This window comes from Ambystoma mexicanum, chromosome 9 (assembly GCF_040938575.1).
Source record: "Ambystoma mexicanum isolate Mex_15411 chromosome 9, UKY_AmexF1_1, whole genome shotgun sequence".
In the NCBI taxonomy this organism is placed as follows: Eukaryota; Metazoa; Chordata; class Amphibia; order Caudata; family Ambystomatidae; genus Ambystoma; species Ambystoma mexicanum.
In genome coordinates, this window is record NC_090931.1 from 145286122 (window position 1) to 145299826 (window position 13705).

A 13705-nucleotide genomic window follows, 5' to 3' on the forward strand; every position below is an offset into this window, starting at 1 on the left:
TTGGAAAGAGAATCTTAAGGAAGACCCATACCCTTGGGATTTGAGTGGTAATGAATGTGAAAAAAAGGCCTGGGATCGGAGTCATTTACCCTGGAGTGTATTACAACACAGGAGGAGGGAGTGATCTTCTTGGGCTATACAAAATGTGGTTATTCTTTGAACTTTTGTTGTGGTGGAGAGAATCCTGGGTAAGGGAGTCATTCCCTTTGGAACTGTGAACATTATCCACTTGGAACTTTTGTTGGAGTTATACCTTTTGTTGAACTTGAACATGTGTGCACTTTCTAAGCCACAGACAATGCCCTTAACACCTTAGAGTTTGTTTTGGAATGCGAGGGCTAAGATAGGTTTTCGTACACAGGACTTTTTTGCTTTAGACATCTTGACACTTGACCGACTCTTAGTTTTTGTTAAGGTAAGGAAATACTTCCTAACTTAGGGACAGTGAGGCATTTTTCAACCCCATTATTAAATCGCCATGGGTCCTCTGTGTCAGCGTCTCATTCCTGACTCCTCACAATATCTATCAATACAAAAAAATCCTAGTTTATCTTAGTTGGTGGGACGAAAACATAAGGTTGTGATGTTTTAGAATGAGGAGCACAAGTTGTGCAGTTGCAATTTGGTGCTGTCTGTCTGTTGCTTACCTTATTGTGATTGCTCCTCACAAAAATGATCTTCTCTTAAGCTGAATCCTGTTGGATTCTTCTCTGCGGCTGATGAGGGGGATAGTGCAGGTGCCGGGGACTGTAGGGATATCTATCCGATCAGAGGAGGAATCTGGGAGAGGAATCCATAGAAAGAACGTTGCCGGTAAGTAATTTCTCCTCCTTGGTGATATGGGAGGCGACAGCGCAAGTCTGTGAAAGACCTCTTCTGCAAGATGCCTCATTGTCAAAATCCTTTTGAATGTGATGTCTAGTTCCCTGCAACTTCAGCTATATAAACAATCCATCGCACGGGCATTATTCATGTCAAATTCATGTGGGGAAGCCTCTGCCAAGTCCATTGAAACTCAGCAATGATGCAGCCTTTTCAATGTTCTCCCTGGACGTACTACTTCTCATAATTAGGCTGGAGCTACTGCTCAACATAGCCCTCCCAGTCATACAGGGTGCATTCTAAGTCTCAGGTGAAAAGTATAAAGCTGGATCTCAGCCTTATCAACGTTCCCATACATGTTACAGCTATTCTCAAGCTACAGGCAAATCCAACAAGGTTCACTGCTGTTGTGCCATCCTTCCTCTTTGGCACCACAGTGGGAGGTTGCTGATCTTCTTTTCAACATCCAATGAAGACAAGTAACATCAGTCAACTTTTCAAATTGGCCTATCGCTGCACTCCCCAAATAGCACTAAAGGTGCCAACAGTTCTCTGTGCCGGAAACCAGCAAACATGTCTTCAGGTGCTTCAACTAGTGGTGGTAGTGCTCCTGCCCAAAGGAGCTGTGGAGCGAGTCCCTTGTTCTCAGGAACATCAGGGTGCCTACTCACACTTTTTCCTGGTCCAAGTAAAGTTGGGTAGGTCACAACTAGGCTACCTCGACATATTCCTCTACTCACTATCATTTCAAAGGATTATGAAAAAGAAGACCGAGGTTTACACTCACCTTGCCAGGGAAAATTTTTCCATCATCCCTGCACAAGTGGGACACTTATTCCAAGTTCCCTTTCACCACCGTTATCGCAGATTCCTCTCTTGGTGGTGCAGGATATTTCTTTCAATTCAAGATCCTCACAGCAGGTCTTTGGGTATGCCCTCCCGCACATGCTATCTCCCTGGCAGTGCCATTGGACTAGGTCTCTTGTACGTCTAGCCCGTCCTCCAAAAGGGTCAACACCATTCTCGCCAAAAAAACTATTGCAGCAACAGGTTGCCATAGTCCGGACATGGGGATTATGTCCACTTCACATGTGACCCATCCAGGAGTTCCCAGATACCTGGTTGCAGCAGATTACTGGCCATTGGGACAAGTTGTTCCTCAGATGTCAATTTTACATTGCTCTTCGGAAGGCACCAGACTTGCGCAGAGAGCTCCTTTCGTTGCACACAAACCGCCAGGTTACGGTTCCATCCAATGCATCTAGGGAGGCTTGGGGAGCCCACACCTGCAATCTTCATTCCAGGGGTCTCTGGTCCGAAGAACATAAAACCTTACAAAACGAATTCCTGGAGTTGGGAGCAGTGTTCTGGCCTCTGAAGCCCTTTGCCTCAGATAGCCTCATGCGTTTACCTATGCCTGTTCAGTCTTGCCAATTCCGCAGTAACTGCTGAATCCTGCAGACAATCTGAGAATTCCTAACCCAACCCTTCTTTTTACAGCTTAGTCAGTAAGCCATGGGAAGGGACAGGAGTAGTGGATAAAACAACAAACAGATGATTCACTGCGGTGGTATCCGCAATCTGCAGTGGGTATTACAACAAGACAACATTCATTATTTTTAATGCAATTACTTTTTATTGAAGAAATAATGAATCCCCCTGTACTATTGAGCTCCACACACCGTGGGTGGTATTTAGCAGCGCTCAGATGCCTGAGGGTTTGTAGCGCTATATAAATGCAAATTATTGTTATCCTTCAAGTTCCCTTGTTACGTGTAAAACCTCCACACTATGCTAGGAGGTGAATGTGCGTAGAATATTGTGAATCCTTCTGAATGTCGTGAGCTTTAGAGCCTGGATATTTCACTCGTCTCCTTTGGAAACTTTGCTTACACCTAACTAACTCTATATCCATCGCCAACTAGAACTTGTCTTACCAGGATTGCTCTTTCTTCTTGAGTCTATATTCCATGCTTGGAGCAAGTACTGCGACGAGTGTGATGCTGCTTTGCAGGCTCGCCTTATTGATTCCGAGCTTGGAATTCACTTATCTGCACATACACGCCTGATGACTTCTCTTCCGTTGCCTAGCAACAGAGAAAGCACTTTTCCTTCCACTTTGGGAATGCATTGTGGCACACCGAAAGACGGATGGCTGCTCTTCTCTTCTCTCATCAAACCGCTAGCCTCAGCACTGCAGTTCCCACACTGTCTCGACTTTCCAGGAACCTGCAGCAGCATACAACACGCAACTTCCTAGGAACCGACAGGTTCCCGCGCCCTACGAAGGAGGGCCCCTCGGCGGGGGCCCCCCTTAGTGCCGATTGCCTCACGAGGCACGGTGGAGGTGTGGAGTCGCAAGGAGAGGGGGGGGTGGGAGTCAAGCAGGACTCCACCCTGGAGGGGGGGGGGGGTTGGTGTCGTCACCTCCCGTGCGCCCATGCGGGGGAGGGGTGGGTGACATCATCCCCCCCGCGACCATCCTCGCCATAAATACACCTGGACATGGGTCGCAGGGTCTCTCCTTTACCGGCTTCCAGAGAACGTTGCGTTGCAGCTGTGTCCGTGCCTGTGGCTGTGGGAAGAAGGAAGCGGTCCAGTTCGAGTAGTTCCAGTGGTTCCAGTGAAGGAGTGTCGAGTTCGAGGGGGAAGTGAGGAGGTAAATTATATGGCGCGTGGGGTTTTGCATTTGGGCGATGGTCGGACGCGGTGGGTTTTAATTATGGGGGATACCTTGTTGGTTTGGATTTGAACGACGAAAGGGTCGCATGTTTTTTATTGTTTGAAGGTCCAGGCTGGTCCATGAGATGTAAATTTTATGGCGCGTGGGGTTTGCATTTGGGCCGATGGTTGGAGGTGGAGGGCTTTATTTATGGGGGATACTTTGTTGGGTTGTAGTTGAACGGAACGACGAAGGGGTCGCATGTTTTATTGTTAGGGTCAAGCGCGGGAGGTTGGTGCGACGGGTGCAGTGCTGGGAGGGTGGGTAGATGCTTTGAGTGCGGTTACATGCGGTGGGTGGTGGAGTCGTTTGTTTTGCCACGTGTAGGGGGGGGAATGGAGGATAAGGAGCGCACAAGATGTGTCATGAAAGTTTTATTTCAAGTGCGGGCGGGGGCTAACAGTTGGCGCACTCCAGAAGGATGGGGTGGATTCCTTGCTGGTGGATTATCACGCGCGTATGGGCCACACGAGGTTCTATGCGTATCCCGCGGGGTTTGGGAAAGGTGGAAACTTTGGAATGCCAAGGCAATACCCGAAGGAAACACAAGCTTGTACTTTTCACCTTTATAAATAACATCGCACAAAGTTCTGAAGATAAGACACAGGCAGATGTATGAAGTAAATGTTTAAAAAGAGCGTTCTTTGTTAGTAGCACGAATCGGACTTTTAAGAGTCGTGGTTAACACCCACAAGAGGAGACGCGCATACAGTGCCAAGGGTATGTTTATGTTAAGTATGACTTTCAACCCGGGGGATGCACATGTTCTGCATGTTGTTCTGTGTACTTGGAAATTAGACTTTCTCGTGGTCTGCAGGAGTTGAAGGTTAGCGCCTATGGTGCAATTGCAAGGGGGGGGGGGTCGGTATAGGTGGGATCTCATGGGGATAAGGATCGGGAAAAAAAAAATTATTGTATAGTGTCACGCGTAGGGTCGTCTCTTTTGTGACAGGGCTGCGGGACCATTGCTTTGGGGGTTGGTCATTGGTTCATCATTTATGGCCCACCGTGTTCGAACCCTGGAGATGCGGCTCGAGCTGTGAATTGGTCGCCCCCGACATTGGCGAACGGTGTGTGCATGGTTGGGGGAGGGGAGGGGCGGAATAGGAGGTCTGCACACGACGGCAGGTTTCTCATAGGGAGGGGATTTGCAAAAATAAAGCAATTAGCCAGGCGACAAGGCAGGAAAGTGGATTAGTGGGTTATGAGTTGTCTGAACCAGCAGAGGGGCCAAACAAGGAAGGGGCAAAGGAGAGTGCAGGTCGTGTTAAAGTTATTTAAACATGGGGGTGAGGGGGTGCAACTTTGCCACGACGCCGTCCTGCAATGTGAATCTGCCGACGCAACCACGGGAGCAGGTTGGTCGGAAAAAAAAAAAAAAAAGTGGATTGCAATGTTTGAAGGAAAACTGTGAGGAGGATCGTTCGCGGGCAGCGAAGGGTGCAGGGGGGGAAGTCTGAAGAGGGTTAATTACTGGCCTTCAATGCGCACAGGTGAATGGGGGGGAGGGGGTTCATTGCATAGTATGGGTCAGGGCTTGACGGCTTCAGGGGCAAGGAAGCTTGGGTGCATGGGATGCCCACGCCATCCCTAGCGCGAGCCACCTAGCTACTAGGGTGCCAGGTGACACTATCATCCGCCTGCCAGGATGTATGCGACACTAACGGTTCTGCTTGGGAAACAAGGGGTTGCAGCTCGAGTTCAGTAAGGTCAACACGCACCTCTGCCGCTTTATCAAAATGCCCTGGCAGCATGGGATGGTGGGGTATGGGAAAACCAGGTAGGAGAAGGTAGCTAGACAGGGGGGAGCGGGGTTGCACCAGGTGGAGGGGCAGGGCAGCTCAATTTTGGGCAGCCAGGGTCAGAAATGCGGCGGATCTGGTAGTGAAGGGTCAGCTCAAAAAACGGTAGCACGGCATTCACCGGTCTGTTTCCATTCCTTTCGACTCTCCCCCCCTCTGGCACTATAGGAAGTGTCGTCAGGCCGAATACGATAGTTATTTCGCATCCTTACTGTTCATGGCCTGGAAGAATGTCATTGTAATTTTCCCTTGTCCCTCCCTTGCCTTGGAGCTGGGGAGAGGGCCTAGTGTTTTATTGGCAAAAGGAGGAAAGAGTAACATTTAGGATCTTGCTGGGGAGAAAGGGTGCAAGGCACGGTTTATGTAATACTTGCATGCTGATAGGGACAGCTGGTTGTTACAAATGCTTGTTGTTGTTACCATTTGGGGGGGTGCTCTTGGTATCAGGCAGGGCCCACTGATGTTCACAGTCGGGCAGCGTGGTCCACTTTGGGAAAGGAGGGGAGGTTCACTTGGGGGGTCCATCAAGGGGCGAAGGGTTGGGCGGGTTGCAACCCGAGCTCAAATGGGGGCGTGGTCTTTTCTACAGGGGGAGAGGGTCAGGTTTAGGAATAGGACGCCTGACATTGTTTGCGAAGAGGGGACATGGTGGGCATGAGAAATAATGCATGTGTTGATGAGGGTATAAACTTGAGCTAAGAGTTCAAGGATAAGATGAACCAACAATAGTTACAGGAAGAGAGCATTCGGGTAGAACAATTGACGGCATAGGGTATGCCTACTGATGGCCTTGAGAGGGTAGCAGCGTCAAACGACATAAGCCAAGGTCATGCATGATTAGCAAAAGATTAAACAGAGCATTTTGGGCTGAGTGCAGGGGCAAACACACCCGCTCTGGTAGGGAAAGCGATGGAACGGCACGGGTGCAATCTCCGCCACAGGCTTTCGTGGGGGATGGACAATGGCGCGGGGTAAGGTATGGGTAAGGTAGGGTGCGCAAGCCTGACTCCCCCCCTCTCTCTCTGACAGGAGAGGGGTCCTCGGGTGGCGGGGGAAGGGGGGCAGAAGGGAGGGGGTCGCTAGGAGGGCCGGAGCACGCGCACATTGACAGGGGGTTGCAAGGAAGGGGGAGTGGGCGATGGTAGTGTTCATGGGATGGGGGGATGGTAGAATAGGCAGGTCTCTCAGCACACCGAAAGGACAATACATAGCCCGGGAGTATGGTGTTTTTGGGGGGTCAACGACGGATTTGCCGACTCACGCACCGTGTTTCTTTCATCCTTCAGGGTCCACCAGACAGTTCACGCACCACGCAGGGACTGGAGCCATCGTATTTTGCGCACCAGGTGGCACGGAATCAAAGGTCGAGATGTTCCATTCACAAGACGGCCCCGACATGGATATAATCGCAGACACGCAACTAGATGAAGGGACAGTCGAGGTGGAGACAGCCCTTTCTCCCGCACAGGGACAGACAATGAACGCCGAAGCTTGGGCCACATTCTCTGTGCTCGCAAAATCCGTAGGGTGGGAAGCGGCGATGATCAAGATGGGGGCCCCCCAGCCGTCCGGCGACGCGATTACCACGCAAGCAAGCATCTCCCCGTCCCCCCATAACAGCTCCGACTCTGTCTTCATCTGGACTGGGGGAGTCTATAACCTCACGCAAGAGACAAGCGAAAATGAGCGGGTGCCCCAGGGGTAGGAAGACCAAGAAGGAACTAGAGGAGGACTTGGCAGCGCTGACTGCCCTAGTGGCTGAAGGAAGGGACAGGGAGGCATCAACGTCACCGGCGGGGGATCGCCTCAACAGAGCGGGGCTCCCTGCCCCTATTTGCGAGGCTCAGGAGGATGCTGGGCCGAGCAGGCGGTTTAGGCCTCCTCCTCCAAGGGCACGCACCTTTGAGGGTAGCACAGCTCGTGTTTCGTCTGACTTGCGGGAACACAACGCGCACCCAAGCAATGTCGCAGGGGGGCCCCGGCACAATGATGGGTCGTTTCCGGAAAGCACATCCAGGGGCGAACAAGGTCATGGCACCGTTCAACAGCGAGTGGTGGAGCCTAGTGACCTGGAAATGGGTATGAGGGCATTAGCAGCCAGGGCACTTTCAGGGGGGTCAAACGAGAGATACAACCGGGGTTTTGAGACCTTTTTGAAGATCACGGGGCCAATGACCTCGGGGAAGCCAAGGTGCAACAATTCATACTATGGGCCAGAAGGAACCACAAGTCCAAATCTTGGCTCGCGGGGCATTTATGCGCTATCGCCTTCCACAGCCAGCTAAGGGGGGGCAGCGACCCAACCAAGGGCTTCCTAGTCAGGGCAGCATTGAGAGGCTGGGACAGGGAGGAACCCCATAGCAGAGATGATAGACGCCCTATCCACTTCGAACTGTTGAAGAGAATGCTCTCTCGGGTCAACTCAATATGCTACTCCCAGTATGAGTGCACTCTCTTCAGAGCTTGCTTCACTTTAGCCTTCTTTGGAGCCCTACGCCCCAGTGAATTGATCGCCCGCTCTAAGCATGATCGTGAATTCAAGGCTTTGCGGAGGAGTGACATAAGCATCTCGGAGGGAGAACTGAGGGTGAAGATAAGGAGTTCAAAAACGGACCAGAGGGGCGCGGGTAGAAACCTGGTGCTGGGGGGTTTGGGGGTAGAGGAACACTGCCCGGTCATGACCATGGGTGCATTCTTGGGGGTCAGGAAAGGGGGCCCGGGTTACTTGTTCATACATAAGGAGGGCACCCCCCTCACGCAATTCCAATTTAGGAAGGTAATGGCTTCGGCACTGGCGGGCATTGGGGCCGTTAACTGGCACTACACGCCTCACTCTTTCCGAATAGGGGCGGCCACAACAGCATTCCAGGAAGGACTGGGGGAGGCAAGCATAAAGAGGATTGGGAGGTGGCAATCAGACAAGTACAAACTCTACATAAGGCCGGACGGCTGTTAGGATTGGCAGCACCAATGGGGAAAGGGGGGGGGGGAGGACAGCCTGGGACACCGCGAGGACGCGACAATTCACCAACCCGCATCATTTTCTCTCCTCAGATCGCAAGTCGGTGTGGGTCATCGGCCACTCATTCGTGGCGCGGGCAGCAAGGGGGGTGGAGAAGGAATACAACGATATGCAGATGGGCTTCGTGCAGACTCAAATGCACTGGGTATCCAGAGGAGGGATGAGATGGGACGATTTGTGGGGGGTCCTGGATGATTGTGGGTGGCGCTACGGCCGCCCGGACATAATAGTGATCCACTTGGGGGGAAACGACCTGGTAGCCAGAGGGAGAAGGGGGTTATTGGAGGGGGTGAGGTCTGGGCTCACACAAATTGGGAACACTTTCCGGGGCACGACAGTGGCGTGGTCAGAGATCATACCCAGGCAGACTTGGAGGGGGGCACATTCCCAGGGAGGCATTGAGGAATCTAGGCGGAAACTTAATGTGAAACTTGGGAAATTCCTAATCGGCAGGGGCTTTGCATGAGTCAAGCATGCTTTGATTAGTTTGAAAACCCCGGGTTGCTTCGGGGAGGACAAGGTTCACTTATCAGAAGTAGGGGTAAGGGTGATGGTTTACAACTTAAAGGATGCCTTGCAGGGGATGGGCTGATATTGAACAGCTGCGGGAGGCCAGCCGGGGGGGGCAAAGGGGAGTGTCTATTGGGGTTTGACAACGAAGGAAGCCTTTAGGGGCCTGAAACGCACCCCCCTCTTACCTTGGGTGGGGGGGGGGCCTCCGGTAAGGACACGGAACGGAACGGTCAAGGGAAGACCTCATTCGGCACGCCGCTGCCAGGTCAGTTGGCCCTCAGGCAATGGAGCTCGGAGCAAGCAGCGAACAGAGGAGCACCAGCGGGGAAGGCCGCGATACGATTCATCACGCCACCGGTTGTAGCCGGAGGGCCTGCGTGCCTGTTGCGGACTGTACAAATGGGGGCAAAAGGTGCGGGTTGGGAGCATAACTGGGGATTCCTGACCTAAGGCGACCAGGTGCATGAGGGGGAACTCACTGCGGCCGGTGGCCCGCTGTGAGTCGTGGCGGCGACACCGGTCGCAGCGACTGGTCTCGGGCAGACAAGCCCAGCGGATGTTACCTGGTGTTCCCGTAGAAAGTACTGGCGGATACCACAAGGGGAACTGCACAGCCATCAGTTTATTATCAACGGCGCCCAGGAGTATTAGACTCAGGGGAGGCCCACGTAATGGGGAGGGTTAGGGGGCTTGGAAGACCTTTCCATCTCCAAAAAGTGGGTGGGGGAAATGGGAAGTGCATCGTTGGAAACTGGAAATTGGGAAGTAACAATGAAGTCAGCAAGGGGGGGTGAATTGAAAGTTTGCACTGGAAACAGGGATCCGGCAAGTACGTTGGTAACAGAGGGGAAGGAGGGCCCCTGAGAGATTAGGGGAGGATAAGGGGGGGGGGGTTCCAGAGGAGGGGGCACTCTGGGATTGGCATCTTAGGAGATCCAAAGAAACTTGGGGGAGGGCCTTGGAGTGCGGGGGGTAGGGGCAGGGGGGAAAGTGGGGGAGGACCCCTCTGTAGCGAAAGGCAGGGGAAGAGGATGGGGATAAGAAGGATGCTGGGCTCTGGGGGATAGGTAGCGCTTGATGGATGGGGCTATGGGGCTCTCTAGAGCAGGAGGGCGCGATGGGGGCCGGAGGGGATGGGACAACTAAGGCGAGGAGAACTAGGGCAGATCGGGGTCTTGGTGGAAGGGGGGAGAGGGGCTCCCTGGCAGGATGGGCTGAAGCTAGACCTGTTTGGGGAGAGAAAACCAACAATGATTAATAATTCAACCCGGGGAAACGGGAAGAGGGAATACAGGGGAAAGGGAGAAAAAGGAGGAAAAGGAGACCGGAACGCATCCTTTAGAAGGAGCCTAAGCGGAAATGGAGAATGGAAAGAAAGTAAAGCACGGAATAAAATTGCACTTAAATAGCGTTGGGGAAAGAAAATGAAAAGAAAATTGCAAAATAAAGAAATGGCCAAAGGGTAGAGAGGGACTGGTGAGGAAGGGACTGGGCGCCCGCGTCGGGTCCCCCCAGGACCCGAAGGGGCGGGGGGGGAAAGTTGCTTGCTCTCAGCGCAGAATCCTGAGTGTAAATGGAACACCTGTAAGCTAACTCCTGACTTTATGTGTAATAAAGTTTGCTGTGGCAATTTATCTCCCACTCATACCACTGGTCCCTGCCTATTTTTGGGATTGAAGGGGCTTGGGATGCCTTGGGAGGGGGGTAGCCGGGCAGGAGAATGAGAGTTGGAATGGGGAATGAGAGAGGGGGAGTGGGGGGGCATTTGGGTCGACAAGGGCTGCCACCGTGCCACCCTACTGAGGGTGTCGGCGCTAAGTTAAGGCTCACACAAACTCTGCCGGCTTGCGTGTGCCTCGTTCTCTCCTCATCTTGAGTACGGGACGTTTCTTCAAATAATGCGCGGCTGCAGTTGTAAGTCCAACGCAACACAGCAGCTTGTTTTTAATGGGAAGGAACTTCGTCTCAAAGCAATTTAACTATTTGGAACCATTTACAGATAGTCTCTAGCACTTCCATAATAATACACTGAGTCCGTTTTAACTCACAATGATGCTGTATCTCACAAAAAGCTGTGTTCCCACCTGAAATGTTCTTTAAATCATGTGGTTTTTAATTTCTCCTTCAGTCTTCTTTCTGTTAGAACAGCTTCTGTTGGTTACTACTGTAGTTTGGGCCTAAACTGGGGGAACTATATAAAACACAACCTATTTGGGGGGAAACTCTGAAAGGCAGTTTTAAAATGTTCTGAGCATTCCAAGTAGACTGTTCTTGTTTTCCTAATCAATCATTTCCATTCACTGTTCAGCCATCTTGGCTTGGGATTCCTAAGAATTTAAGGAAAAATAAAAAGCCATACATCATTCCCAGCTTTCCGCACTAACCCTCTATTTTAGTGACACATCCCGCAACCTAATGTACATTCACTGGTCATTTGCAATACCTGACAGTGACCCTGACAAACCCCTAGGCCCCTCCGCAAAGCCCTGTCTCCGTTCCAGGCTTGAGGGGGTTCTTTCTGTGGCATGCCTTGATCAAAGGGTGTGCATGTACATCTGAAGCAGATTCCTAGGACCTATCCTGCGGACCCTACTCCTTCAAGTCAATTGCTATTAAATACTGCAGATATCCTCTAACGCTTTTTTTAATCCAGAATGCGTTTGACTTCATACTCTTCCCCGTTATCCTCCATGGTTACTGCAGCGGGGGGTTTATCTAGCCGTGTACCCACTAAATATAGTTTCAACAAGTTTCCATAAAAGGTAGTGTGTTATGACTGGTGGTAGCTTTAGAGTCACTGTTGCTGGGTTTATGACTTTCGCAATTTCACATGGTCCAATTAATCTTAGGCTAAACTTAGTTCTCCCCTTTTGAATGTGAATGTTTCCGATCTGCAAACAGTTTATACTTCAGTTTACTTCTCTGAAGTGATGTTTCAGCTTCAGCCAAACTTCTCCTCATACAATTTTACCTATTCTCAACTTCTAGATTATGACTCCTGTAGAGAAGCCCCTCCACACTCTCACCAGAAATAATACAACACACTAGGGAAAAAAGGCCCAACACACCAGTTGCAAGTGGATCAAGGTTTATTCTCACAAAAGACAAGTGTGTACCAGGAAAGGCAAAATTAGAACAAACACGTTAAAAGGGCACACAGCATCACCAGTGACATAAGTTGCGAGTGGCTGGTTGGTGCGACCCTTTACATAGGTTACCTGCTCCATAAGGGATGCCAGGACTTTGGCCACAGCCCCTCCTATCAGTCTTCTTCCACATGGGCTCCTTCTGGTATGTCATTGGGCACAGAGCTACATTTAATTGCTAATTATGGACAAGAAAACAATACATTCTCCATCTCAATGTGCACCTGGTATGGCAGACATAGGCACTGAGAATACCTTCGAGATCAATATGACTTACAACCCCAGCTCGATCCCAGACGCGTTGGCGCCCTTCCAAAGCTCCCCATTCTGTTTTTTAGGTTGTTGCTTTGCTCCTCCTGGGATCTTGCAACATAAATCACATGACTTAGTGGTTGGAGCAGCCGTCCCTGCTTTCTGATCTTTTATGATTGATTGGTGATTTAACAGTTTTATGGCCAGTGTTCTGGAACTGGCTGATAACTTGGAATGCTGAGGTCTTGGGATGGGAGGCATCTGGGCACCGTAACTTAAAGCTGGGACTGGGGAAGGTGGGAGTCTCGTGCCCGCTTTCTCGAGGGATGATTTTCACAGGGAGCTTTCAGCTTCTTTTATGTGTCCAGGACACATTCCTCCTGAAATATGAACGCTGGCAGCATGAGACAATGGAAGGGTTATGAATCTCTGCAGTTCTGGCCTTTCTCACCGCTGCCCATGTTACAAACTATTCCCGCATACACACCCTTATTTCCATGTTCGTGTCCTGGGCCTACCTCCCTGGCTGCAGCGCAGTGTTGGTCCTCGAGTTCACTATAGCTTCTATTTCTAAAATGGCGGTTCACTTGCTGTTAAGGAGAACTTTTATTTATTTGCCAATTCCCTTTAACCTTAGAGACCCCCAGCTCTTTTTCTGGACTCTGGGCTTTTCCATTTATACTCCTGAGTGTGAGTGGGGCCTTTCTCACTCATGTGTTTTCCGGACTATGATTTTCTATGTTCCTTACTGTTTATGGAGTCTGGTAAACTCCATAGGCATCTGCTTTAACATTGTGAGGCACATCACCTTTTGTGCAGTGCCACCGAGAAGACCCTTGGACACCTCTTAATGTCTAACTACATTTTCCTGGGTGAACTACTGTTCCCAAGAGTAAAAAAGATGACCCCTGTCTTACTTACTGTTAGGCAAAGTTTTATGCAGTACCCTCTGGGACCAATACACAAAACTAGGACTACAGGTGTAAGCAAAACCAACCTTTGGTATAAGTCTGTACTACACAGTTTTTGGTAGCGAGCTGAGCAGCCAGGCGTATCTCAAGAGGGAATCTGAGCTTGTAAGGGTGTTACACAAAGGTATACAATGACAATTATTCAGATAGACACTTATACTCAAGGTATCTTGGTGAAACACTTCTTAATTTATTATACACTCATTTATAAAGCATTCACTAAAGGAGGCAACCCATATCACACAAGTTATACTACAATGATGATTACTAAGCAGTTGAGCTCCCTTGAAGTAGGAGCCAAATAGCATTGAAGTAGGAGCAAAAAGGCATAAGTTAATAAAACGAATATTAGTTACTTTAAAGCAGTGCAAATAATTTGAGTTCACCAGAGGAGCTGATTCAATGCAATAGGTAGGCCAAAGTCAATGGGCTAGTGTCTTGTATAAGTAAAAACG

General features: G+C 50.4%; 1 protein-coding gene across 2 annotated transcripts in view; it reads left to right on the top strand.

Moving 5' to 3' along the window:
* Positions 1–13705, top strand: part of SORL1 (sortilin related receptor 1) — a 1341481-nt gene that overhangs the window by 1311804 nt on the left and 15972 nt on the right. The gene's annotated exons all lie outside the window — the stretch shown is intronic.